At 40.1% G+C, this 26,258-nt stretch overlaps 1 protein-coding gene across 1 annotated transcript in view; it reads right to left on the reverse strand.

Annotated features, from left to right (window-relative positions):
• The window catches only part of NCKAP5 (NCK associated protein 5), a 792,873-nt gene that overhangs the window by 165,930 nt on the left and 600,685 nt on the right, over positions 1 to 26,258 (reverse strand). The window lies entirely within an intron of this gene.

Consider the following 26,258-nt stretch of genomic DNA (forward strand, 5'->3'; position numbering starts at 1 on the left):
TAAATCCATGAAATGTTGTGTTAGGTGACAACTTATTCAATACAGTTACTAAATATATCTCCTCAGGATCCAAAACAATCTTTTAGAAGAATCTTAGACAAGTTTGCTCTAAGTACTTTTATAGATATCTCATGGATGACTTCTGTCTTACCAACTTGTTCACAAAAGTATATTACCATTTAGAGAAATGCAAAACTTGATATTCTGAACAGGTAGCAAATCAAATCATGGCCTGATGTGAGAGTGTTCTGTAAAAAGATTACCACGTTTATTTCATTCTATGAAAATGTAAATGTAAGAAATGCCTCAATCCACTTCATTAAGGCCTGTTACAGTTTCACAACCCGCTATTTGTTTAGGCCATAGTAAAGAATCTCAGGTCAATTCATGAGAGCATAGTTCCAAATGCAAACCAAACATGTTGTTTTCCTTGTTAATCAATGGCTATTCAGCGTAAGAATATAATGAGAAATTTAAGAATTGAGCTATACTTGAGTCCCCCTGCCCCTTCCCTTTTAAAAACTATCGCTTTCCTGCTGTGAATTGTGCAAGACTGTTGAATCTCAGATCTGTACCTCTGAAACAAATAATGCAATATATGTTAAGGAAAAAAAAAAAAAGAAGAAGATAGTAGGAGGGGAAGAATGAAGGGGGGGAAATCGGAGGGGAAGATGAACCATGAGAGACGATGGACTCTGAAAAAAAAAACTGAGGGTTCTAGAGGGGAGGGGGGTGGGAGGATGGGTTAGCCTGGTGGTGGGTATTGAGGAGGGCACGTTCTGCATGGAGCACTGGGTGTTATGCACAAACAATGAATCATGGAACACTACATCAAAAACTAATGATGTAATGTATGGGGATTAACATAACAATAAAAAATAAAAAAAAATAAAAATAGACACAAAAAATATAAAGAAAAGGCAAAAAAAAATAAATAAATAAATAAAAACTATCGCTTTCCTGCTCCTCAGAGCCAGTGGCTATCTGAATGGTAAATAGGTTTCTAGAGGAGACTAGGTCGAATATGGTTACCTGGTTACTAGCAAAACAGTAAGGGGAAAAAGACACAGGTATACGCATATTAGGTTTTAGAAGGAGCATGAAATGGTGACATGGGATCTGCCCTCTGTAGCGGCTGACCTGAGTCCCTTTCAGCTACTACTGGCCTCGTTGGAGTCCTGAGCTGTGCAAGTTAGCCCTTCCCAAGGCTGCTGCAGTGAGCATGCCCCTCCCCCCCAGGCAAACTCTGCTCTACCCACCCTTTCACTATAATCCTCCTTGACATTTGGAAATGGGGATATATAGCTCCAAGCCAGTTTTCTTCAAAAGAATGGTATGATTTTTAGGTGGTGCAAAGATCAAACTTTTTTCCTTTGTAGTGTCTTCCTATCAGGGTTTTTTTTTTTTTTTTAACTTTCTATGTGGAAATAATTGCAAACTTACAGATGATTTGAAAGACTAGTATGAAGAATTCCCACATCCCCTTTCCTCAGATTCACCAACTGTTAACATTTTGCCACATTTGAGAGATCATTAGATCATTCCCTTTTTCTTTCATCGTGTTTCCCTGCAACTTGAAAGGGAGTTGCAGACATGATGCCCTTTATCCCTAAATACTTCTGTGTATATTTCCTAGTAACAAAGACATTCTTCTACACAACCACAGTATCGTCAAGTTCAGGAAATATTAATTGATACAATACCACAGTCTGATCTTCAGTACCTATTCCAATTCATCCATTGTTCCAACAGTGTCATTATAGCAATTTTTTCCAGTCCTGAAACCTATCCAGGCTCAAGCACCTATTGCATCTATTTGTCATTCATATAGGATGCTGGAACATTCTGGAACGGTCCTTTGTCTTTCATGCTACTAATTTCTTTTTCTTTTCTTTGTTTCCTTCCTTCCTTCTTCCCTCCTTCCTTCCTTCCTCACCACCCCCCCTTCCCTTCCTTCTTTTTCTTTCTTGGGAGAGTAAAGGCCAATTATTTTGTGGAGTGTCCCTTAATTAGGGTTTGTTTCAAGTTTCCTCCTGCACACTTGGCAGGAGTAGCACATGACTGATGCTGGGTTCTTCTCAGTGCATCCTATCAGAATTATGTCATGTCCATGTATCCATACTGGACATGTTAGCTTTGATCACTTGGTTAAGGTGGGGTCTGCTAAATCTCTCCACTCCAAAGCTACTTTCCTATTGTAGTTAATAAATTGTGCAGAGATGTTTTTAGACTATGAAAATATAATATTTCTCATCAAACTTTCATCAGTTTATCTTAGCAACCATTGATGAATCTTCCCTGAATCAATTATTCCTATGGTTGGACATGGTGATTTCTCACTCTATTATTCCAACTACATTTATGAATTTACATTCTATCATAAGAAAATGCTTTTCCTATTTATTATTTATCAGTATGAACACATGGATTCTTATACTATTGAAAGGGTTCTAAATTACTATTTTATTTATTTTGATGCTCAAGTTATCCCAGCTTTGAAAAGGTGAACCTCTGTAACCTGTGTCCTTTTGACATGTTTTCATCATTTTGAAGAGGCTTTCTTTTTAGGCACAGGGAAATGTTCCAAGCCCACTTTGCTCTTTCTTTGCGCCATTGCTGAAATACGCCACTTCTCCAAGGAATCCTGCTTGCTTTTAGTTGGGGAATGATATTTGGAAATTAAGATCTGGTTATTAATGAATGCCATTGCTACTGAGAGGTCATTTCTGTCAGTCCCTTTCAGTGAAAGGGTCTCTGTCTTTCTCCTATCACTACACACACACACACACAAACTCTCTCTCTCCAACCACTACAGAATTCTTCTTTGTCTTCCCCCTTTCATATTTGTGTCTTCCTTTTCTACAGTGAGAACACAGGCAGCCATACATTTACTCATTTATTCAATCCCACAGTGCATGCAAAATTGTTACTGTATGGAAAATAGTAGTAGGAAGAGTTCACAATTTGATTTTTCTTTCGAATGTGGGTATATAGTAATGATGCGATGTTCAAAAGTTACTAAATTGGTAACTGTCACTCTTTCCTGTAGTTATGCTATTTATTCCTTTGTGCAGTTCAGTGCATTTGTTCCTGACAGTACTCAGATTTAATTTCCCCTCTTCTTGTGCATTTCACCTCAGTTTCAGAATATAGAAAACATTAATATGGTCCCCAAAGTCAAAACTATACTAAAAGGTACACTCAGTGAGGTGTCACTTCCTCTCCTACCCCTCCTCCAGTCCCCTGACCTCTTGCAGGTTCTTTCAGAGTGCTTATTATTACTTTATCATTACTATCTAGTTAAAATCACGTCCCTCAGCTCCCTCCAAGTACACATGCCACGATCAGCTTTCCCCTCAGTCCTTCTTCCTACCAGTCCTCTTGTTGCATTCTTTTTTGCTTGATCAGCATGTTTCACTGTTCATCAACCCTGTTGCTACCCTTGCTTTAGCTTCTGTACCACATGATGATTGGAGGAGGTTGGTCTTATATTTCTCTAGCATCTTAAAATTTTCCCTCTTCCTTTTTCTCTGCAGAACCAGATCTTCCAATGGCACCTCTTCTCTCTTTGCGTCCTTCTCCCCAGAAACGTTGCTTCTCTGAGACTGTCACCTCAGGTCCCCTACACTTTCAAGCCCCACCCTACAGCCAGCACTGGGCACATCCAGTCCCCATCTGTGGTCAGTACTAGGAGTGCCTTGTCCCCACACTCTGCCACCTCCCTCCCCTGGGACACACAGGCTTGCAGCCCTCAGTTCTGTGGGTATTTGGTGTTTGTCTCCTGAACAGCGATTTAAAGTTCTAATGTTCCCCATTTTCTGGTAACACAGAAGGCATGGGTTATATGTGGTATTATTTGTGCCTCTGATGACTGCAGTGTTTTCCTTGACAGGTGTCTAAAAAGCTCAATATTGAGGCCAGTTTGCTATTTTCACCAACAATGAAACTCAGGTGAAGTGATCAAATAAAAACGGGGCACAAATTTGAGGGAAAATGCTAGCAGAAGCCTTTTTGGAAGTGCTCTTGCCACTGTTAGATCATCTTGACCTATTCCTGGTTCACGTCCCAGGATCCAAATCCCCGTTTCTTCTTCAGGTATCAGTTCTAATACTTGACTTTGACTTCTTTCCTCTGGACCTGGTCCCTGTTTTAGCAACCACCTGAACACTCCTGTCCCTCAGGCAGAATCCTGCCATGTGCTTTCCTCTCTTGTCATGGGCAGACATCTCCCACACAACCCAGCGATTCTATCCTCATGCTGATCATCTGTTTGGACTTGTTCAATATTGGTTATCCCTAGACTGTTTCTTCTCTTCCTTCCCACCTGCCACCCCCCACCCCTCATCCCTGACACTCAACTGAAAGCTGTTTCCTTATTGCTTGTTGCTGTTTCCTTCAGGGACAGCTGTGGCCTGTCACACCAAACCTCTTTCATACCTGCTGCTGGTGTAACCTCCCAGGTCCTCCCTCAGCCCAGGTGGGAGGACTGACTCCAGGTTCTAGCCCCATCGTTGCAGGCTACCTGGCAATACCGGGGTGTGAAACCTTTAGCAAGTCATTTAACCTTGCTGGGTTCACAGTTCCTTAGGCAATAAATGAAGGGAGCAGCCTAGCCAATCTACAAAGTGACTTCCAGTTCAAATATTTGGATACCGTGAATCACGGGGGAACTGCTGCAATTCCATTTCTATAAAGTCGCTGCTTTCTTTAGAGAAATTGAGCTCGTGTGGGGTCCGCTGGTTTCAGGAAGGCAACGGCACAAAGGATAATGGGAAGAGATAAAGGAGAGAATGGCAATGCCACTTTACGTTGTTTTCACTTTAAATGTCTTAGAAAAAAATGTGTTAAGGAAATAAAGCTGAAAATGGGGATTTATATGGGATGTCTCCATCTCCCTCCTACCCACAATATCATGTTGCAATAACACTGCAATCGATCCATTCAGATAATTACCATCATTATACCACTTAAATTACTTGCCTCACGTTTACTGCTCTGACAATCTATTACAGGCAAGCAAATTAAACACCTAAAGGATGCTGGGGAAGACACTAGTTGTCACAGTTATGGTAATGTGTTCAGTTGCAGAGACCAATTTAATTGATGTAATCCTACATATCCCAGGGGACAACAGAGATATTAACAATTATGCCAGTGAAGTTAAAATAATCTTGAACTTGTGATCTTCTTTAATCCATTTGCATTTATTAGAAATTCAGGATTTACTTGCTACCAACAGGAGGCAACAGGGGAAAAAAAGCGGGGGGGGGGGAACAAACCTTAATTAAATGTGATTTAAGGAAACAGTAAATCATTTTATGGCAGGAATGAAAAAGGACATGGGAGAGAGGAGAAGAGAAAAAGTAGGTGTCACTGCTGAGAATTACAGGAATGACAACACAGGTCTTTTCTACTTCAAGAAATTATGTTATTAAATCAGTATACCCAGAGGATGTAATTAGAGCATGCACGCTAAATGTAACAGTGGGTCTTTGTGTTCAGCTTTGTCTTCTACAACAACCAAAAACTTTTGCTAGACTGAGTCCCTCATTTAGAGCTCAGTGTGGTTTCCTCATGACTTCAGTTGCTGGGATTTAAATATGTTCCTGATTTCATCTCTAATGTTCTCACACGTCTTTATAAAACTGAGCAGCTTCATAGAGTAAATCCATATTGTTTTGGTTCACTGTGGCAGATGGGTCTAAGTGAACATTTATTTAAAAGGAACTATGTTTTTCAGAGGTCTTGCTCTATGAATAAATTCTGGCCAGAGCTTACAAATGACTAAAAGGACTGATGCTTCTAGATTACTGTTGCACATTAATTCTCTAAATGCTAATTAGATCTAAAATCACTCTATACCATGAATTTGCTTAATACATCTCCCATAGTTGAATGTCTGTGTCCCCTGAAATTCATAAGATGAAATCTTAATGCCTGATGTGATGGTATTGGGGTGGGGGGTGCTTTGGGAGTGATTAGGACATGAAGGCTGAATCCTCAAAAGTCGATTAGATTTATATAAAAGAGGCTCCGGAGAGCTTGCTAGCTCCCTTCCACCATGTGAAGAGACAGTGAGAAGGCACTGGCTATGAACCAGGAAGAGGGCCCTCACCAGATCTTGATCATGCCAGAGGCCTGATCTGGGACTTCCGGGTCTCCAGAACTGTGAGAAATAAATTTCTGTTGTTCATAAGCCACCTAGTCCATGGTATTTTGTTGTAGTGACCTGAACGGACTAATGCAACATGCTTTTCCACAGACCAAAGTTAGAACAGTTCTACACAAAAGAGTTCCCTCTGCAGTGAGTAACGACTCCACTGCAGGCTTTTCACCGCCTACACTCTGTTCGCACTCATCTATCCAACATCCATCCACCTGTGTTTGCTGCGTGAGAGAATTCGGCATCTCTCAAGTCAGGCCACGCTCCTGACTTGATGAGGTCTCTCATGAAGACCCAACTCTGTTCCCAAGGCTGCACCTCTGGTTCTGCTGTGGGAGCCTGGGATATGCTCCACTTCCCTATTGACCCTTCTAAATTCCCCTCATTTTTTTTTTTTTTTTTGTGGTGTGGCGCAAATCTGAACCTAAAAAACTAAAATGGGGGCATATATTAAATTTTAAGTAATTTCAGATGTACAGAAATATTTGGAAACCATTACAAAGAATCCCCCTTGCTTTCCCTCCCAATTCCTCAAAGTTTACCTTTTTACCACATTTACTTGATCATTTGTTTTATGCCTATTTATAATCAGAGATGATTAAAAAAATTTTTTTTGAAAGTAAGGTGCAGACATGATAGCCTTTTACCCCTTAATACACAAAATAATGTTGTAACATAACCACTGTGTAGCTATCAAATTCAAGAATTAACTTTGATACAATACCTAATCCACTCTACCGACCTTATTCCAATTTCACCAATTACCCCTCTACTGTCCTTACCATGTCCAGGATTAATTCCAGGTTCCCAGAGATGCATCTGATTGTCATTTCTCTTTAGTTTCCTATAACATGGAAGAGTTTTTTTTGTCTTTCATGACTTCGACATTTTTCAATACAGGCCAGCTATTTTATAGAGTGTCCTTCAATTTGAGTTTGTTTGATGTTTCCTCATGGTTACATTAAAGTATTTCCTTTTATAATCATAACTATCTTATGGGGAGTTGCTTTGAAAATATGTAACTATCCAAAAGTCTTTGAGATTATGCAAATATCTAAATACCCACACTTTGTTCATTTATTTTAGAATCCATTGATAATTTTTTGCCTAAAACAAGTATTACAGTGATAGTTACCAAATAGTAATTTTTAAATTCCACTTTTCCTCCTATGTCCATTGGTTTGAACTCTACCAAAAGGAGGGGTCGTACATTTCAACAATCAATTATAATGTCTTCAGTTGGGATTATTAATTTTATGAATATTATTAGTCTTCTCTAGTTAAACTATAAGCTCTCTGAGGTAGGGATCAAGCCTTATATGCCTCTTTTCAAATGAGAAAAATTTGAATTAGTGCATTTTTGCTAGAGTTTTGTGTAGAAACAAAAATTCATTTTTGTATTTATATGTACTTAATATCAATGAGTTTGCACAAGTAGTGTGTTACGCACTTTTACCTATGTCCTCTCAGTGGTGGTCATACACATACATATGGATACATCCTAATGCATCTTTTAGATAATATCTTATAGCCAAGTGGGAAATTAAACAAACAAACAATTTTTACTCTTTGTACATGCCAATATTATTATGCTGTCTATAGGTTCTAAACAAAAAAACCCAGTATACATCATCTGACACATTTTGACAACTGGCAGAGTATTTAAAGTTCCTACTTCTCTATAGCGAGCAGTATGAGAAATTCAGTTTTTGTTCCTTACTTAAGAATGTTAATTTCACTCATCACTAGTATTATCATAGTGGTAGATTAAAGATGGTTACAAAAAATGCTTTATGATTTATTCCCTTGACTCTGGACTGGCCTTACTGACTTGCATGACCAATAGAATGTGGCCGAAGTGCCATTCTGAGGACTTCCAAGGCTAGACTACGAGTTTTTTGGCTTCTACCTTGGCCTCTCAGAACTCTAGCTCTTGGTGTCTTGAGTTGCCATGTGAGAAGGCTGGTATCTTGAGGTGGTATCAGGCCCAAGCCACATGGAGAGGCCCTGGAGGATGAGATGCCATGGGGAGAGATAAAGACCAGACATGGGAATAAAGAAGCCATCTTGGAAATGGATCTTCTAACTCTAGCTGACACCACCTGGATTGGAGATGAATCCAGTTGTGTCCTAGTCAAATTTATGACCCACAAAATTGTGAGGAGAATAAAACAGTCATTTTAGGCCTCAAAGCTTACACAACAATAGATAAGTGGAATGGACATATTTAGGGGATGAGCTAGAACATCATTTCTTCCATGCTTGCATCCAGTTATTGATCTCTCACTGTTCTCCAAGAAGCATTCTAGGGAGGATACAAAGATATATAAAACATAAGGACTACCTCAAAGAAGGAAAAAACCTAGTAGAGAAAACAAATTAATGTCTCACATTGAAAGCTGTCATGCAACAAGATTAGAGGGAAAAAAAACCTACTAATTTTATATGAGGTAGGAAAGATATTTCTTGAAGAGGTAACTTGACCTTTGATTAAGCCCACTCAAACCAACAGCAGAAATCGTCATTGGAATGAATAAAAATAATATAATTTTGAACAAAATACCAAGGAAATGTATTTACTTGGATTAGCAATCAGAAATAAATTATCCCACCATGCTAGAACCCTGGATGAAGACACTGTCAAATCATTATGAAAGTGAATAATGTCAGGCACCAGTAAATATCCACTGCAGAGAAAATCTTGGGTTCAAGAATGATGAACAAGAACAAACTGATGGCGTGCAAATTGAAGTGGTAGAAATTGAGCAGGGGTAGAATGGTCTGGAGGAAAGAAGGTGGAAAAAGGAGAAAAAGAAAAAGAAGAAAAAGTCCAATCCACAGTAATTACAAAGGATGCATACTTGTGGTTACTACTGCTGCAAAGGCTGGTCTTTTTCAAAATGACATCTTCCCAGCTTGCTGAAAACCCCTCAGTTCAGCAAAGGTAGATAGGTCAGAATAAGGGCAAGAAACCATGGTTTGGCCCCACAGGTGGGACGGTGTGCTCTTTTATGGCTGCCACCATAATCAGAGTCCTATGGCACTCTAGTTAAATAACTTACAGTCAGCCTAGCAACTTCGGTCTGTGGGCCAAGGAACTTCACATCCAGCCTTCCAAGCAAAACACAGGCATGCACCAAATATCCCTAACTATACTGCCGTCTGTTCTATTTTGAAAGCTGTCTAAAAACACTAGGAGGATAAAGTACCAAGGGAGGGGCTAAGTATGCCATCAAGCATGCCACCCAATTATGCACATTTTAACTTAGCAGAGTGGTAGAAAGCCTGAGTACAAAAGACACCAAAAACTAGACCTGGATATTGAATTTCTTTCCCAACATTGTCATCCGATGAAACTCATGCAGTCTGCATCATTCACCTGAACATGTCCGGTCACTGCAGTGGCTGTGCAAGGGATAGGTGGCTAAGGGGTGTTTCCCACTGACTGTATTTAAGAACTAGAGTCTTTATACCTGGGCAGGGTCTAGGACTCCTGTACAGCTAGAGGCAAATTCTGTCATCCTGAAAAATTTCAGGAAATAGTTATAAGCTGTGTCCACCACCACAGAAATATACATGGACACTTGTGTGCCCATACATGCAGACACATCATCAAATGTCCTTGCTCTTGCCCTCAACAAACCTTAGCGATTCCCCACTGGGTCCAGGCCCAGAACAAGGCAGTGAGCACTGAAGTTGAAATAAAAAGACATCCCTAGTTCACGGAGTTCAGGATCCCCTGCAAGAAGAAAATGTTTATCTTGAGTTTATCTTGATGAAGTCCCAAAAGTTCATTTTTGCTTTTGTTTCACTAGCTAAAAAGCTTCTGCACAGCAAAGGAAACAGTCAACAAAACAAAGAGGCAACCCACAGAATGGGAGAAGATATTTGCAAATGACACTACAGATAAAGGGCTGGTATCCAAGATCTATAAAGAACTTCTCCAACTCAACACCCCAAAAACAAATAATCAAGTCAAAAAGTGGGCAGAAGATATGAAAAGACACTTCTCTGAAGAAGACATACAAATGGCTAACAGACACATGAAAAAATGTTCATCATCATTAGCCATCAGGGAAATCCAAATCAAAACCACACTGAGATACCACCTTACACCAGTTAGAATGGCAAAAATGGACAGGGAAAGAAACAACAAATGTTGGAGAGGTTGTGGAGAAAGGGGAACCCTCTTACACTGTTGGTGGGAATGCAAGTTGGTACAGCCACTTTGGAAAACAGTGTGGAGGTGCCTCAAAAAGTTAAAAATAGAGCTACCCTATGACCCAGCAATTGCACTACCGGGTATTTACCCCAAAGACACAGATGTAGTGAAAAGAAGGGCCCTATGCACCCCAATGTTCATAGCAGCAATGTCCGCAATAGCCAAACTGTGGAAAGAGCTGAGATGCCCTTCAACAGATGAATGGATAAAGAAGATGTGGTCCACATATACAATGGAATATTACTCAGCCATTAGAAAAGATGAATACCCAACTTTTACATCAACATGGATGGGACTGGAGAAGATTATGCTAAGTGAAATAAGTCAAGCACAGAAAGTCAATTATCATATGGTTTCACTTATTTGTGGAACATAAGGAATAACATGGAGGACATTAGGAGAAGGAAGGGAAAAATGGGGGGGGGGGATTGGAGGGAGGGATGAACCATGAGAGACTATGGACCTGAGAAACAAACAGGGTTTTAGAGGGGAGGGGGGAGGGGGGAGGGGTTAGCCCGGTGATGGGTATTAAGGAGGGCACGTACTGCAAGGAGCACTGGGTGTTCTACAAAAACCGTGAATCATGGATCACCACATCAAACACAAATGATGTATTGTATGGTGACTAACATAACATAATAAAATTAAAAAAAAAAAAAAAGAAGAAGAAGAAAATGTTATGCAGACCTGTCCACAGGTTCATTTTTGAAGAATTAAAGAGAAAGCATTTTATGGTGAAATGTCTGTGTACTTTCAGAATTTAAATCCTTAGGTGGGGCTTTAGACCAGGGGGTTGCAAACTTGACTGTGCATCAGGATTAACTGGAGTACTTTTTAGATCAGGTTATTAGGCTCCATCAGTTTGGACACAGTACCTCTGGGGAAGGATCTGTGAATCTCTGTCTCTAACAAGTTCCCAGGTGATGCTGATGCTACCTGCCTGGGAACCCCATTTTGAGAACCAGTGTCCCAGATGGATTGATTTCAGAATGAAGGCAGTTGTTACCTTCTACCACCCCCCAGTTATCGTCAACTTTGAACTGCTCAGGAGTTTCTTAGTGCTTTTCTGGAACTGGAGGTGGCCACCACGTTTGTCGCCTCCACCAGGAAGCCTTCACCAATCTCTTGAGGTGGGGCAGGTGCCTGCTCTCTGCTTCCACAACGTACCATCTGCATACTTCAAGTAGGGCACTCACCCTAAATATTCTCACTTCATACAGATGAAAACATACAATTTTGTACTTTGCTTTCTCTTACTCAGTTTATAGTCCATCTCTCTCCTCAGACCTCAGTGATTCTCACCGGGGGGGGGGGGGGTGTGAGCCCCTGAGCAGATATGTCAGTGTGTGTCTCTGTGTCTGTGTGTCCGTGCAGAATAGGAAAATATGTGTGTGATTTGGAAAAATATTACTTGATATGGTATTCTATCTGAAAAATAATAAAAGGTAATGCTTTCACAACAGACACAGAAAAAAAAAAGCTCAATAATTTTCTTGCCTACAGGGGATATACGGGAAAGAAATCCATGCGTGGGAGTCAGTAGGTGGTAGGAGTGGTAAGAAGGGTATATCATCCTAGAGGAAAATATGAGATTCTAATAGTGTGTTTTTTAAATTTCCTTTTTATTTTTATTTTTTATAATGGCAAGAGGCCTGGCCTTTGAAGTAAGGTAAGTGTTTATTCGGATCTTGGTGCTGCTTCTCCCTACCATGACCGCAGGCAAGTCACCTGGGCTCTGAGTGTGTCTTCTCCTTGGTAAATGAGAGGATAATAAATACCTATCACTCTTTTGATGTTGAATGACATGATGAATGTAAAACACGTCCAACACAGAGCCTGGCCCATTATAGGATTCGATCGATGTCTGTTTACTTCTGTCCTTTGTACAATAACTCCCATCTGAACTCGGGGCAGCTCACAGGCTTTGCAAGGGGAGGGGTGTCATCCAGAGCATATTCTGTGGACAGGGGAGATTCCAGCCAAGAAAAGTGTAACCTGGGCCCTCACAACTGGGTATTTTTTTTTTTTTTAAGATTTATTCATATTTGAGAGAGAGAAAAGAAGTGTGGGGAGGGACAGAGGGAAAGAATCTCAAGCAGATTTGCCCCCTAGCATGGAGCCTGATCCATGATGGGGCTCGATCCCAGGATCCTGAGATCATGACCTGAGCCAAAACTGAGAGTCAGATGCTCAACCGGCTGAGCCACCCAGGCCCCCACACCTGGGTATTTTAAACAGCCTCACATCTAGGTCAGCTTCTGACATTGGCTCCCTTCACCTGCAGCCTCCCCTTCTCCTTTCCCTCACCTCTCTCTCATCTCCTCACTCCCACTCCTGGTGCTCATTTATCTACTACCCTCCCCTACAGAAAACCCTGCTCTCAGAGAGATACTCGCAACTTCATTCACAGTAAGATTCAAAGCTGATAAGTAAAGCACTAAGAGGATTTGCATTTTAAGAGAGGGTTAAGGAGTGAATCTCTAATTGTAGCATTGTAGGAATTAGAAAGTGGGCAGGTTTGCAGGGGCGTAGGATGGTCTGGCACAGGGCATCGCATTCCACCTTGAAATCATATCACAAGTGATCACCTACAAGACTTTCTTGTAAGGCCTGTAAGGACTTGATCATGATCATCTCCGCCATATCCCAGAGTCATTGAAAAGAAAAACGTGCCACTCACAGTTCTTCCCAAACCCACTTGCGGATGCCACTGAGCCAGATGCCTATTCTCATGCTTCACAGCACCCTGCTGCCCCTTGGTTACAGCACCCACCACATGTGGTGCAGGGGGGTTGCCATTGCCCCCCACCGACACCCATGCTCGGGGAGGGCAGACAATGTTGTTTCCCACACCCTCCACTGCCCGGGACACGGAAGGGGACCCAGACCTCTTGTAATTCTGACCCTTTCCACATACAATTCTTACTTCCCAGGGCTGTACACTGCAGCTAGGATTATAAAAAGAAATATTAATTGGTTAGGGGGATAAACACTTTTGTTTCATGCATCCAAGATCCTGTTTCTTCATGCTACTCCAACTTACTTTCAAACCCTTGCCACTTGCAAAGGCCACAGGTATGACACATTGGCCCATCACCACAGTTGCTGACTGCATCCCCACCCCTACACCCGATACTAGAAGCAATAACAGAAAAGTCCAACTAAACTCTTTAGACTGACATGGAGTAACTGAGCCAGGCGGAGGCAGACACAGGGGAGCCGTGGCTCGGGGTCCTGAGAGAAGAGCTGCATACAACCTCCTGGCAGCGGGACCACCTTCTCACCTCAGCAAAACAACAAGCTCCTCTTTGGGAGTGTGCTAGCAAATGTTTAACGATCCGGTCTCTGCGAGAGAAGAGCCCTGCTTTGTAGTCGTCTGCAATTTCTGATTCAAAAGGATATATGCATCCCTATGTTTATTGCAGCACTATTTACAACAGTCAAATTATGGAAGCAGCCTAAGTGTCCATCGATACATGGATGGGTTAAGAAGATATGGTCTATATACACAATGAAATATAACTCAGCCATAGAGATGAATGAGATCTTGTCATTTAAGATAATGTGGGATAGACCTAGAAGGTACAATGCTAAGCGAAATAAGTCAGAGACAGACAAATCTATGATTTCGCTCATATGTAGAAACTAACATAACAAAATGAAGAAACAAAGAAACAAAAGCAAAAACAAACCCATACATATAGAGAACATACTGGTGACTGACAGAGGGGGTGGGGTGGCAGGTACAGGCTTCCAGCTATGGAATGAGTAAGTCACAGGGATGACAGGCACAGCACAGGGAACACAGTCAATGGTACTGTAATACTGCTCTACGGTGACAGATGGCAGCGATACCCGTGGGGAGCATCATATACAGAGTTGTCCAATCACGATGTTGTACATCTGAAACTAATGCAAAACAAATAGGAAAATGTTGTAAAATAATCAGGAAGTGATGAGTTTTGAGTGTGTTTTACTTTCGCCTGTAAATGTAACCTACAGAAATCAATAAATAATAATTGCTGTGTTTAATGACCAGCTCACAAAATTCTTGAAAAAATAACTGGATATCAAAAGCTGGTATGAGCTTGCTTCTGCACACCGATCTACCATAGGGCTTGAGACTAGCTCTCCAATGGTGTAAGTAAGTATGCCCATTTATATCTGCTAATACAAAAGGTTAACTGATTGTGCTCTGCTTGTAATTTCATTCAGGAACCTACTTGACTCCCTGGTGACCATCAGGCCTCAGCTTGATGCCATTCCCAGCTCTGTTCTCTTCCTAAGGTCTCTTTATACAATTTAGTTTCAGAAACTCAAGGATAAAGGGTCATAAAGCTATTGGCTCATGTGCCTCCTCCCTCATTTAATGGGGTTCCTTCCATCATCTCTGTACTTGCTAAGGTAGGTTTACCTCACCACCCCTCCCCTGCAACTCTTTCACCTCCCACTTCTCTGGCCCCATCAGCTAGAAGAAAACTGATGCATTCAGCCTGCAAAAGATTATGTTTGAGCGTTAGACTTGTGTGGACTCAGGGAAGTGAAAATTTGTATGTCAGACAAGTGTGTGCTTTTAAAGAGTGATACAAACATTTCATTATTCCAAACATTTAATAGCCCTGTCAAATTATTCCTATTAAAATTGAAAACCTCAGCAATTCAATAAATCACATATTTGAGCTCAAGATGTAACAAGCGTTTTCCAATCATGACAGAGCCAACAATTCAGATACTCTATAATTCTTAGCAAAAGCAACTTTTACACATATTTTACCCACCCCCCCCCACAGATGTTCTTCCGAGATAGCAAATCATGACTTTGAAGCAATTCCTTCAAACTGAATCGCCTGCTTCTTAGTAGAGGAGGATGAACACCGGGTCTCTCAGACATTTCTCAGACTGTATTTATTTATATTTTGTTCTTTAAAAATACTTGAGGAATAAGTATTTGTTCCCCTCCACCAAGAAGCAGGTGATTCAGGCTGAGGAACTGACTGGGAATTCCTGCAGGAATAGAACTCTTTGACCTCTGAGCTACACAGGAAATGAAAGACAAATGGGAAGGAAACAAGCGCAGATATCTGTATTCCACAAATCCTTTCACCCAAAAGAGGAAGTTACTTAAAACTGCAAAGTAAAACTACAAAGATATACCATCACACACACACACACCCACACACACATCCACCCACCCAGATTGGCACTGATGGAAAAATTTTATATGGCAAGTGTTGGAGCAACAGGAACTCTCAGATACCATTGGTACACCCATTTTAAAGATTTTTTACTTATTTATTTGAGAGAGAGAATGAGAGAGAGAGAGCACATGAGAGGGGGGAGGGTCAGAGGGAGAAGCAGACTCCCCGCCGAGCAGGGAGCCCGATGCGGGACTCGATCCCGGGACTCCGGGATCATGACCCGAGCCGAAGGCAGTCGCTTAACCAACTGAGCCACCCAGGCGCCCGGTACACCCATTTTAGAACAGTTTGGTTTAACCTACTGGAGGGGAAGATACTCATACCTTCTAATCCAGCAATGCCATTTCTAGGTAGAGTAACTATAGACGCCTGTGAATTGGCCATACACATGCATTCACAGCAGCTTTATTCTTATCAGCCCCCATAGAGAAATAATTCACACGAAGATTAACAGTACAATGGATAATTTGTGCTAAATTTATATGAGACAATACTACATAGAAATAAAAAACAGAGGAGTAGAGCTACATGTATAACATGGATGAATCTTGCAAGGACAGCAGTGAGGAAAAGAAACAGGATGTATACTTAAACATACGTGTGTGTGTGTGTGTGTGTGTGTGTGTACACAGGTGACCCTCGAATAACATGGGTTTGAACTGCACAAGTCCACTTATATGCAGATTTTTTTTAATAAATGCAATATATTTTCTCTTATGATTTCCTTAATATTTTCTCTAGGTTACTTTATTGTAAGAATACAGTAAATAATACACAGAACATATGAAATCTGCATTAATTGACAGCTTATGTTATTGGTAAGTCTTCTGGCGAACAGTAGGCTACTAGTAGCTAAGTTTTTGGGGATCCAAAAGTTATATGCAGAAATTTCAACTGTGCAGAGGGTTGGTGCCCCAACCCCTGTGTTGTTTAAGGGTCAACCATAAATATACCATATATATACACACACACACACACACACACACACACATATACAAACAATCCCCCAACATGATTTCATATATAGAGTTTAAGAACTGGAAAAGTTAAATTATATTGTTTAGAAATATATATATAAAAAGTAAAACTCTATTTTTTTTCCAAAAGCAAAGAAATGATCATTACAGAAATCAGATTAATTATTACCTCCAGTAGGGAGAAAGGAAGGTGTGATAACAGAGGAGCCCATGAGGGGCCCTGGGTTATTGGCAATATTTCATTTGTTGACCTAGTGGCAGTTACTCAATTTTTTTGCTTTATCATTCTTAACTGTCAATACACATTCCTTCTCCTTTCTGTAACTACATTTCAACACACATGCACATACACACACACACACACACACAAACAAACCAACCTACAAATAAGTAATAGAGCACCAGGCAGGACTTGAGGGCAAGGGAGTTCTAGAAGGGCCTCAGTGGACTTGGGGAGCCCCGTTCCCCAATAACAGGGGACAGCAGGTGACACTAATTAGGGATGAGGACATAGAGGTGGAAGGAGCCAGATATCAGGGCGAAGGGACGTGAACAAATGCATATTTTCACTAACTGACCCCGGCTCTAGTGATTGAAGGAACTGAAGGGGAAGCTAGAGAAATGAGGAAACATGTGACTGCAGCATCCCTGTCAAGGATGACCAGCCCAACGTCGAGGAGGGGGAGAAAGACACGACTTTGAGAGGCGCATTTGAGAGGCAATTCAAACAGAGTCACTAGCTCCTAACTGTTACAAGCTAGATGAGAAGGAGAGCTAAGAAGTGAAGATGTCATGAAGGTTTTTATCTTACGTCTTTGAGAGAGTGCTGAAGTCTTTAGCAGAATTGGAGAACAAAGTGAGATATACAGTATTATGGGAGATTTTTAGGAAAAAGTCTGTTGCCTTGCTACATAATGATTGCTTTCCCCTTCCTATGTAGAAGACAAAACCGCAACACATGTATAAGCCTTGTTCTTAAGCAAGATTCGCCAGCAGTCGCCTTGATCCCTCTCGCCTTTCTTTCATTTTTTGCATGTTTTCATGAAATTCTTTTGTTCAGCCATGCCAGTGTCTCATGCTAACTCTTCCGACTGTCTTTAGGGAAGAAGAGTGTCCCTTTGCTTAAGACTCCACAAGGAAAATATATTAAGCTTTAGGAAGACTGTGGTTCAGTTTAATTATTAAGCATAACCTCTGGCTTTTCCACTCAGGACAAATGCCCTTCCACATTGGTGGAGCAGATGGACAGTAGAGAATCACTGGAAAGCGACCTTCAGCCCTGCTCCCCACTTTCATCTGTTTCCACCATGAGTGGGCAACAGCTGCTCTCAACCACTCAAAGCTGTCTGCCTTTCTGCAAGGATGGAGTGCAACAGGTACTATGGTGTCCAAGCATACTTTAGTCTGGGTGTGGCCTTTAGCTGGAACTTGCAAAAACCTGTGAAACCCCTTGACAATTCTATCATTTGGTGTTTGGAAATTTCCACCAGGGTTACAAAAAAGCTAAGTAAGACCTGGTCGTGAGAGAGGAGTTACCCTTGAATTTGTGGCAGTTTTCAAAATAATCCGTTTTGAAGACATAATGAGTTCAGTTTTATATATTTGAGATGTGAACGTAACGGCTGGAAAAGGTCTATCCAGGAGTTGGAAGCATGGGTCTAATTTAAGACAAAGCCAGGGCTGGAGTCATTGCTGTAGCTGGGATGGAGAAGAGCAAGCGAGCTATACAAAATGACGATGACAGTGACAATGACCGTTAACACGCACTGATGATTACCATGTGCCAGGCTCGGTGCCCAGCACTTAATGTACTTCATCTTCCTACGGAGAGTCTGTTGTTATCTCAATTTTACAGATAAGCAACCCGAGGCTCCAAGAGAGTTAGTGACTGTCTTCGGGTTGCACAGACCTGACCGAATCACAAGTATTCTAAACCACTACAGTAAACGTCTTCCCATCCTCAACTCCCAAATGTTATGCTAAAGTGAATACCCTTGTAGAAACTTCATTCCCTGTTTCCAAGTCCAAGAGCTAAAAGAGGGTGGCATGATTTTCTGTCTCTCTTTAGAGAACTGGCAAGCAGCAGGATTTGCTTTGAAAATGGTGGGGAAAGAAGAGAGCTAACACATTTATATACTACCCTAATTCCTCTCATTCTAACTTTTAAAATTTCGTGGGTTGCTTTGTGTGGGTGAGTGGGTGGGAGTTGGCAGATATTTTTAAGTAGTTGGGACCCTGGGGTGATAAAGGATGAGGGGAACTGAAATGTAATTCCTTTTTGAGGGCTAGGATAAAAGAAGAGTAAACACCTCAGCTTACAGCTCAGCCCAGGTACAATAATAGACATGTAGACTAGAAAGCTGGCAGCCACCAATTTTATTAAAAGACTTTTTCTGTTTGAATTACACATCACTTTACCAAGATAATATTGAATCTCCGCATACACTGTGTACTTCCCCAGGGATGCTACTAAGGAGGTATTTTATACCTAGATGACGTCTCATAGAGATATTTTAAATATAAGCATAGTTTGATATCAAACGTTCCGGTTTTTTTAGTTGTAGTTTGGTGGTTCCTAAAAACATCTTCCAGCAGCATGATGTGGCAGAGACAATGGCAGGAGCACATGGTTTCAAATTCTGGCATTTACTTACTGTGGCATTGATCAAGTTGCTTAACCTCTCTTGAGATTATTTTTTTCCCCTCATAGACATGCTAGACCAGATCATCCCCAAAGCCTTTTCCAGCTATAAAATCCCAGATTTCTTTGAAATTATAGAGTAATTACCAAAATGTAAATAATCATAAAATCAGAGATTCTTAAAAGATGATGAAGAGGACCATACTTCCACTTCTGTCATGGTGCAAACAATCCCTTTGACAAAATTCTGAAATATATGGCCCTCACTTGTCCCCTTCTTTGAGTGCCTGAGGAGATCAGCCAACTTCCGCCAGAACTCACACAGCCTAGCTGGCCTCATTTCTCTAAACCAGACTTTGCTGCAATCTGTTGATCAGAGAGAAGGGTAACCAAACCAGAATGAAGTCTCATTAAGGCAAACACAGATGAAATGTAGGACTGTGCACAGCAAAGCTTATTTCCATGTCTCAACAGATGGTGAGGAAAACAATGTCTTATTGATCTGGTTAGAGCAAATTATATATGAAAAACTCTTCTATATAATGAGAGAGTACGTGTGCAGTGTATGTGTGTATGCAGTGTGTGTGTGTGTGTGTGTGTGTGTACGTGTACACAGCATATGCCAGCACTTTAGGAACAGGAACCACTCAAGTGCCCCAAAACTAAGGTCTAGAAAGAGTTTTGTAAAGTCCTATTCCATGTTGAAGGAAATCAGCAGTGATATATGAAGGGCCTTGTAACAGGGTCCCAGAACTGTCTAGAAAGGAGCAAGTTACAAGCACTGTTCCAAATGTTAACACCTGTTAGATTCATACTACTTCCTCTTGCTATCATGTCAGTGAATTCCAGGAATACTTTCTTTGCAACTTGTATAACATTTTCTGTTTTCCAGGTCTAACAGATCAGGCTTGTGAGCCAATCAAAATAATGTCTGTGATCCCGATTACTATTGATTTTGGCCTTGGAGCAAACCACATAAAACTAAAAGATGAAAACTGAAAAAACTAAAAACAAACAAACAAACAAAAAACACCCAAACTCCACAAAACGCAAAACACAAAACACACATACCCACCCCTATACATATATACAAAATAGGGTTTCTCAACTTCAGTACAACTGACATTTTGGACCAGATAATTTTTTGTTTTGGAGGGGCTGTCCTCTGTATTGTAGGGTGTTTAGTAGCATCCCTGGCCTCTACCCAATATATACCAGCTGCCCTTTGCCTGGTTTTAACACCAAAGTTCACACTTTGCCAAATGTCCTCTGGGGGGGGGATGCACATATATGTTCATACATATGAATGAATGACATCAAGCCTCTATTGGCAAGGAGCTTTCAGCTTCATGAATGCAACTTTTGAAGGGGCTGTGATATGAAGTCTAACTGTGTAATTTTATAGATAAAAGAAACCGTAGCCCAGAGATGTAAAATAATGACTGTCTACCCAACCATCATAATTCATCTCTTGGTATGAGACACTAGAATACCAGAGCTGAAAGAGATCCCAACTTCATCATATCCAGTCTCCATTTTACAGACAAGAAAATGAGACCTGTCCTTTCTCTTTTTCTGCCTTTCTACCCATTTCACTTATCATTTGGATGACTTGTTCTGATAGCTGGAGTATTAAATAAATCTTAATTTTATCCTTTAAGACAGTAGGATTTGTGCCCAATTTACTTGAGGAGACACCTTCACAGAGCGGTTCTCTTTGATCAAGTAAGTGACAACAGGTTCAGACAGCTCCAGGCTCAGGTCTAACACCTGCTGAGTCCCACTCAGGTCCCATGGCAGCCAGAACACAATTATCTAGTCAATTGCTCTGGAGGGAACATCATCTCAAAAACATGACCAAGTTCACACCATCGTAATTAATCAGACAACCGCTCTAGTGTGATGCCAGTTAACACTTCACAGGCTTGAAACTGTCTTTTTAGCTCCAGAAAACACTGTTCACATTAAGGCTGAGTTGTATTTACATAACCCGAGTCCCACATTTGGATGTTAATTAGCAAAATAATACCCACAATGCAATCCCACTTAAATGTTTCACCTCTGGATGGAAATGCATTAAGTAAACAACATGTAAAATGAAATAGCATTGTGTCAGTATAATATATTTGCAATAGAAAAAAATACTTAAAGTCCCTTATAAAATACCAGCCTCTTTGTATTTCTTTAAGCTGTCCCAGAATTACTGTCTTTGAAAAATGTAGCTTTGGGATACTATCAAGACAAGACTATATAAAGAACTACTTTAAAAGAGCAAAGAGCAGAGTTGCTCCGTGCATTAATTGCATATAAGTATATGTCCGGGGTTTGAAAAGGACTGGTTGCAATTTGCAAATGCTAGCACAGGGTTTCAGCCATAATGATGTTAGATCATCTTCTTATGTTTGAGAGCAGAAATAAGACTTATTCATACTTCTAGGCGACATGTATTTTGCTTTTCAGAACCAAAGGTCCTCATTTTCTATTAGCATTTGAGCTATTAGTTTCACAGCATTTGAGGATTCCTGAATTTCTGTGCATATTGATTTTTCACTTACCAACATTCACATACAAAAGCGATTATTATTGTGCCTCACAATGATTACAAAACTGATTTTAAAGCATCAAGGTAAAAAAAAAAACACCTGTATTTGTCTGAAATGAAGTATTCTTAAATCTGAGGAAGTTGATTATTATTCAAAGAGCAATCAAGACATGGTTAAGAAATGAGCAATTCAAGAGAAGGGAAGGTGTGAAGGAGGCATTTATCAGGCACCAAGGGAAAAGTCAACGAGGGTTGATAGGTGAGATGTCCAGTTAGAACTCAACTAACAACGCAAATCTCGGCTAGGTACCACTGATAAAGGTCAAGGGGAACAGAGTTATGACAGTGAACTTTAAAAATACTGACAGGAAACAGAGTACTGGTTTTCATGTGCGTTGCCTTGCTCTTCACATAAAACCATTAGTCCCTTCACAGAAAGGTTTATTGATTTACACAGATACTCATTTGTCTCATCTTGTAAAGTACATTAAAAGCTGCCCAAGTATTTCAAATGTACTCAGCAAATATGCCTTCTCGCCTGTGTGCGGTCTGGGACCCTGGCTGTGAGATGTTTTCAATGTGAAGAGTTTGATTCAGGAGAAAGCAGCAAGTCAACAAAAGTGGGTAGCCCTGAGACCCCTCCCTGATGTCCTGCCGAGAAGTTGCCCTCATGGATGGGAAATTCTGATGGGGGATTCTACATGTGAGGATTGCAATGCATTCAATGCAGAGGGGATTCTCCAAGGAGGGACAAGGCATAGGCTTCATCTTGCTCATCCCCATCAAATTCCCTGACTTCCCTGTAATTTGTCACTTCCACCTGCATGTACCTGTCGGGTAGCAGGCCCTGCATTAGGTGTGGGAGGCAATATGGAGTCATGCATGCCACTGGCTCTGGCATCGCCCATGTGGGTATGAATGATGGCTCTACAACTTATTAGCTCTCACCCTATCCAAGTCACCCACCCCCCTTACCACTTAGCTTCCTCACCCATAAAATTGGGGTTTAAGAGAATACCTGGATTGCAGGTTGTTGTGAAGTTCTAGTGAGATAATGCACAGAAAGCACTGAAGAAGGTGCCCGACTCACAGTAACGCTACATCGTAGAGCTATAGCCACTTGCCACTTGTGGCTGTTTATTTTTAAGTTAAATTAAATGAATTTAAAAATTTAGTTTCTCAGTCATACACCAGTTACATTTCAAATGCTGTTTGGCTAAATGGCTCCCATATCAGAGAGTGTAGCTAGAGCACATTCTCAACACCAGAGAAAGTTCTGGATAGCACTTTCTAGAGGTTGATATATGTATATTTTAAATGTTATTAACTAATACTTTATAGGCATTATTGTTTAATCTGAGGCACAAGCCCAGGCCTGATAGTCACCAAAAATTATTTAATGTGTTGACTTGAGACATACATGTCGATAAACTTCAACTCATTATATCTTTATCATATTTTTCTTCCAAATCATGTTTCCATCTTTATCTCAATTTATCTTCAGAATATCCTTGTGAAATAAATATGTTACACATCTATCATTTTCATCTCATGGAGAGGCAAACAGATATGGGTAGAGTACATATCATCTATGAGCAATGTCTATCCTTTGGAGAGTTTTGGGAACAAGAAACAAATAAGGTAATAAATGCTGATCTGGAGTAATGAAAGTTCTCATTTTTCCTGATTCAAAATTACTAAGACTTTTTCAGTGAAATATACACAAAAGTATGAAGAAAACAAAAATTGCTCAAAATTACACAACCCACAGATAACCACCATTAATATGGTGTTACTTTCTAGAGGTATAAAATATATATTGTATATACAGTTCCTTTATTGATGATAATTTTTTCTCACTTCAGAGTGGATATTTTCCCATACCATGAAAAATTACTTTATAACATAGTTACTGAATGCACAAGAGTTTTTATGGGACAGACTACAGATTATTTAACCATGTCTCACTTTTGCTATTAAAAATAATGCTACAAAGACTGTGCTTAAACAAAAATCTCATTTTAAATCATGAATTATTTCTTTGGAATGGAGCTGTGGAAATAGAATGAATGGGTGAAAGCCCCAGAATGTTTTCAGAGATTCCTGATACACATTACCATTTGGCCTTCTGGAAAGGCTTTATTGACTTTCACTTCCCTAGGAGTGTATGTGAGTACCAATGCTCCTTTTCCAACACTGATTACTACCATCTAAAAATGCTGGCAATTTTGTAGGTAAAACATCCTCTTTGATTATTTCACATTTTATTTCTTTGGCTATACAGGAGGCTAAATGTTTTCCTATGTTTCTTAGCTAATGGTATTTTCTCTTCTGTGAATTGTCTCCTCATATCCTTTGCCCAGATTCCTGTCACAATGTTCCCATTATGAATTTATAATAAATCTTCATGTATTGAGGATAGCAAAAATTGTTTTAGTTCTGGTATGTTCTCTTCTCCTTTCTTTTAATTTTGTTTGTAATATATTCATGTTCATAACTTTTAAATGTTTAGAAAGTCAAATAAATCTTTTTCCTTTGTGGTTTTCTTCATGGTTTTATAATTAGAAAGTCCATTCCTACCCAAGAGCAATTAAATAGTCACTTCTGTTTTCCTCAAGTTTAATAATGTTTCCATTCCCTTTTTTGGTACATTTACCTCTTTAATTCATATGAGATTCACATTATGCTGTCACAGTTAAGCATCTGATTTTCTTTCCAAATAATGATAAAACTGTTCCAGAACATTTATAGATTTAGCCTTTGTTTCCTTGTTGATATGATAACTTTTTTATAAGTACTAAACTCTTAAATATGGTAAGGGTTATTGTCAGACGACTTACACTGTTTTATTGATTTACCTGATCTAGAACCATAACCATACTGCTTTAGTTACTATATGCTCATATCATTTTAATATCTAATATAGCAAGCAATCATTTGTTATTCCTCTTGCTCTCAATTATTTCTTGTTTTTTTTGTTTGTTTCTATATGATCTATAGAATCATGTCATTAAGTCTTCCTCATTCCCCTCCTATGATTCATTTGGTTTTCGTTTCTTTTAAAATTTAATTCAACATTTAAATTATTTTGGAAAGAATTACCAGCTTTGCAATATTTGGTCTTCCCATCCAGGAACATGGTATATCTCTTTATTAAATTCTTGACTTCTCTCAATAAGTTGTATATATATTTTAAATGAGTTCTATACTCTTCTTTAAATATGTTAGGACTTTCACTACAATTATACACTGAATTTTTGCCAATTATTTTTTAAAGATTTACTTATTTATTTGAGAAAGAGAGAGAGTGTGTGTGTGTGTGTGTTGTGTGTGTGTGTGTCTGTGTGTGTGTGTGTGTGTGTCTGTGTGCGAGCATGGGGCGGGGGGCAGAAGGAGAGGGAGAGAGAGTCCCAAGCTGACTCTGCACTGAGCGTGGAGCCTGATGCAGGGTTTGATCTCAGGACACCGAGATCAGGACCTGAATTGAAATCAAGAGTCAGATACTCAACCAACTTAGCGACCCAGGCACCCCTCCCCAATTATTTTTTGAACCATTATTCCTCATTGACGAAAAACTGATTTTTCTAATAGTTATATCTGACCTCTTTATTGCATTCTTTTATTTTTTTCAAAGATTTATTTATTTATTTTTAGAGAGAAAGAGAATGCACAAGTGGAGGGAGGGGCAGAGGGAGAGAGAGAGAGAGGGGAAGCAGACTTGCTGCTGAGCTGGGAGCCCACCGGGGTGCTCTATCTCAGGACCCTGACATCATGACCTGAGCTGAAACTAAGAGATGCTTAACCGACTGAGCCACCCACATGCTCCAGATGCCTTTATTAATTCTTAGGTTTCTTCCACTTGATTTTCTCAGGTTAATAGTATAGATAATGCCACTTAAAAATAACAATAGTGTGTTTTTTCCCTCCTTTTTTTTTTATTTTTTTAAATTTTTTTAATTCTTATGTTAATCCCCATACATTACATCATTAGTTTTAGATGTAATGTTCCATGATTCATTGTTTGTGCATAACACCCAGTGCTCCATACAGAATGTGCCCTCCTCAATACCCATCACCAGGCTAACCCATCCTCCCAACCCCCTCCCCTCTAGAACCCTCAGTTTGTTTTTCAGAGTCCATCGTCTCTCATGGTTCATCTACCCCTCCGATTTCCCCCCCTTCATTCTTCCCCTCCTGCTACCTTCTTCTTCTCTCTTTTTTTTTTTCCTTAACATATATTCTTAATCTCAGTAAACAAACTGAGGGTTGCTGGAGTGGGTGGTGGGGTGGGAGGGATGGGGTGACTGGGTGATAGACACTGGGGAGAGTATCTACTCTGGTAAGCGCTGTGAATTATGCAAGATGGTTGAATCTCAGATCTGTACCCCTCCTTTCTAATAGCAGTGATTTTATCTCTGAATCACATATTAAGGAATGTGGCAGAACTTCCAAAATGACATTTACTAAGTATGCTAATCACTAGCACTATAGTCCTGACTATACCTTAATATATAC

This window comes from Neomonachus schauinslandi, chromosome 3 (genome assembly GCF_002201575.2).
Source record: "Neomonachus schauinslandi chromosome 3, ASM220157v2, whole genome shotgun sequence".
NCBI lineage: Eukaryota > Metazoa > Chordata > Mammalia > Carnivora > Phocidae > Neomonachus > Neomonachus schauinslandi.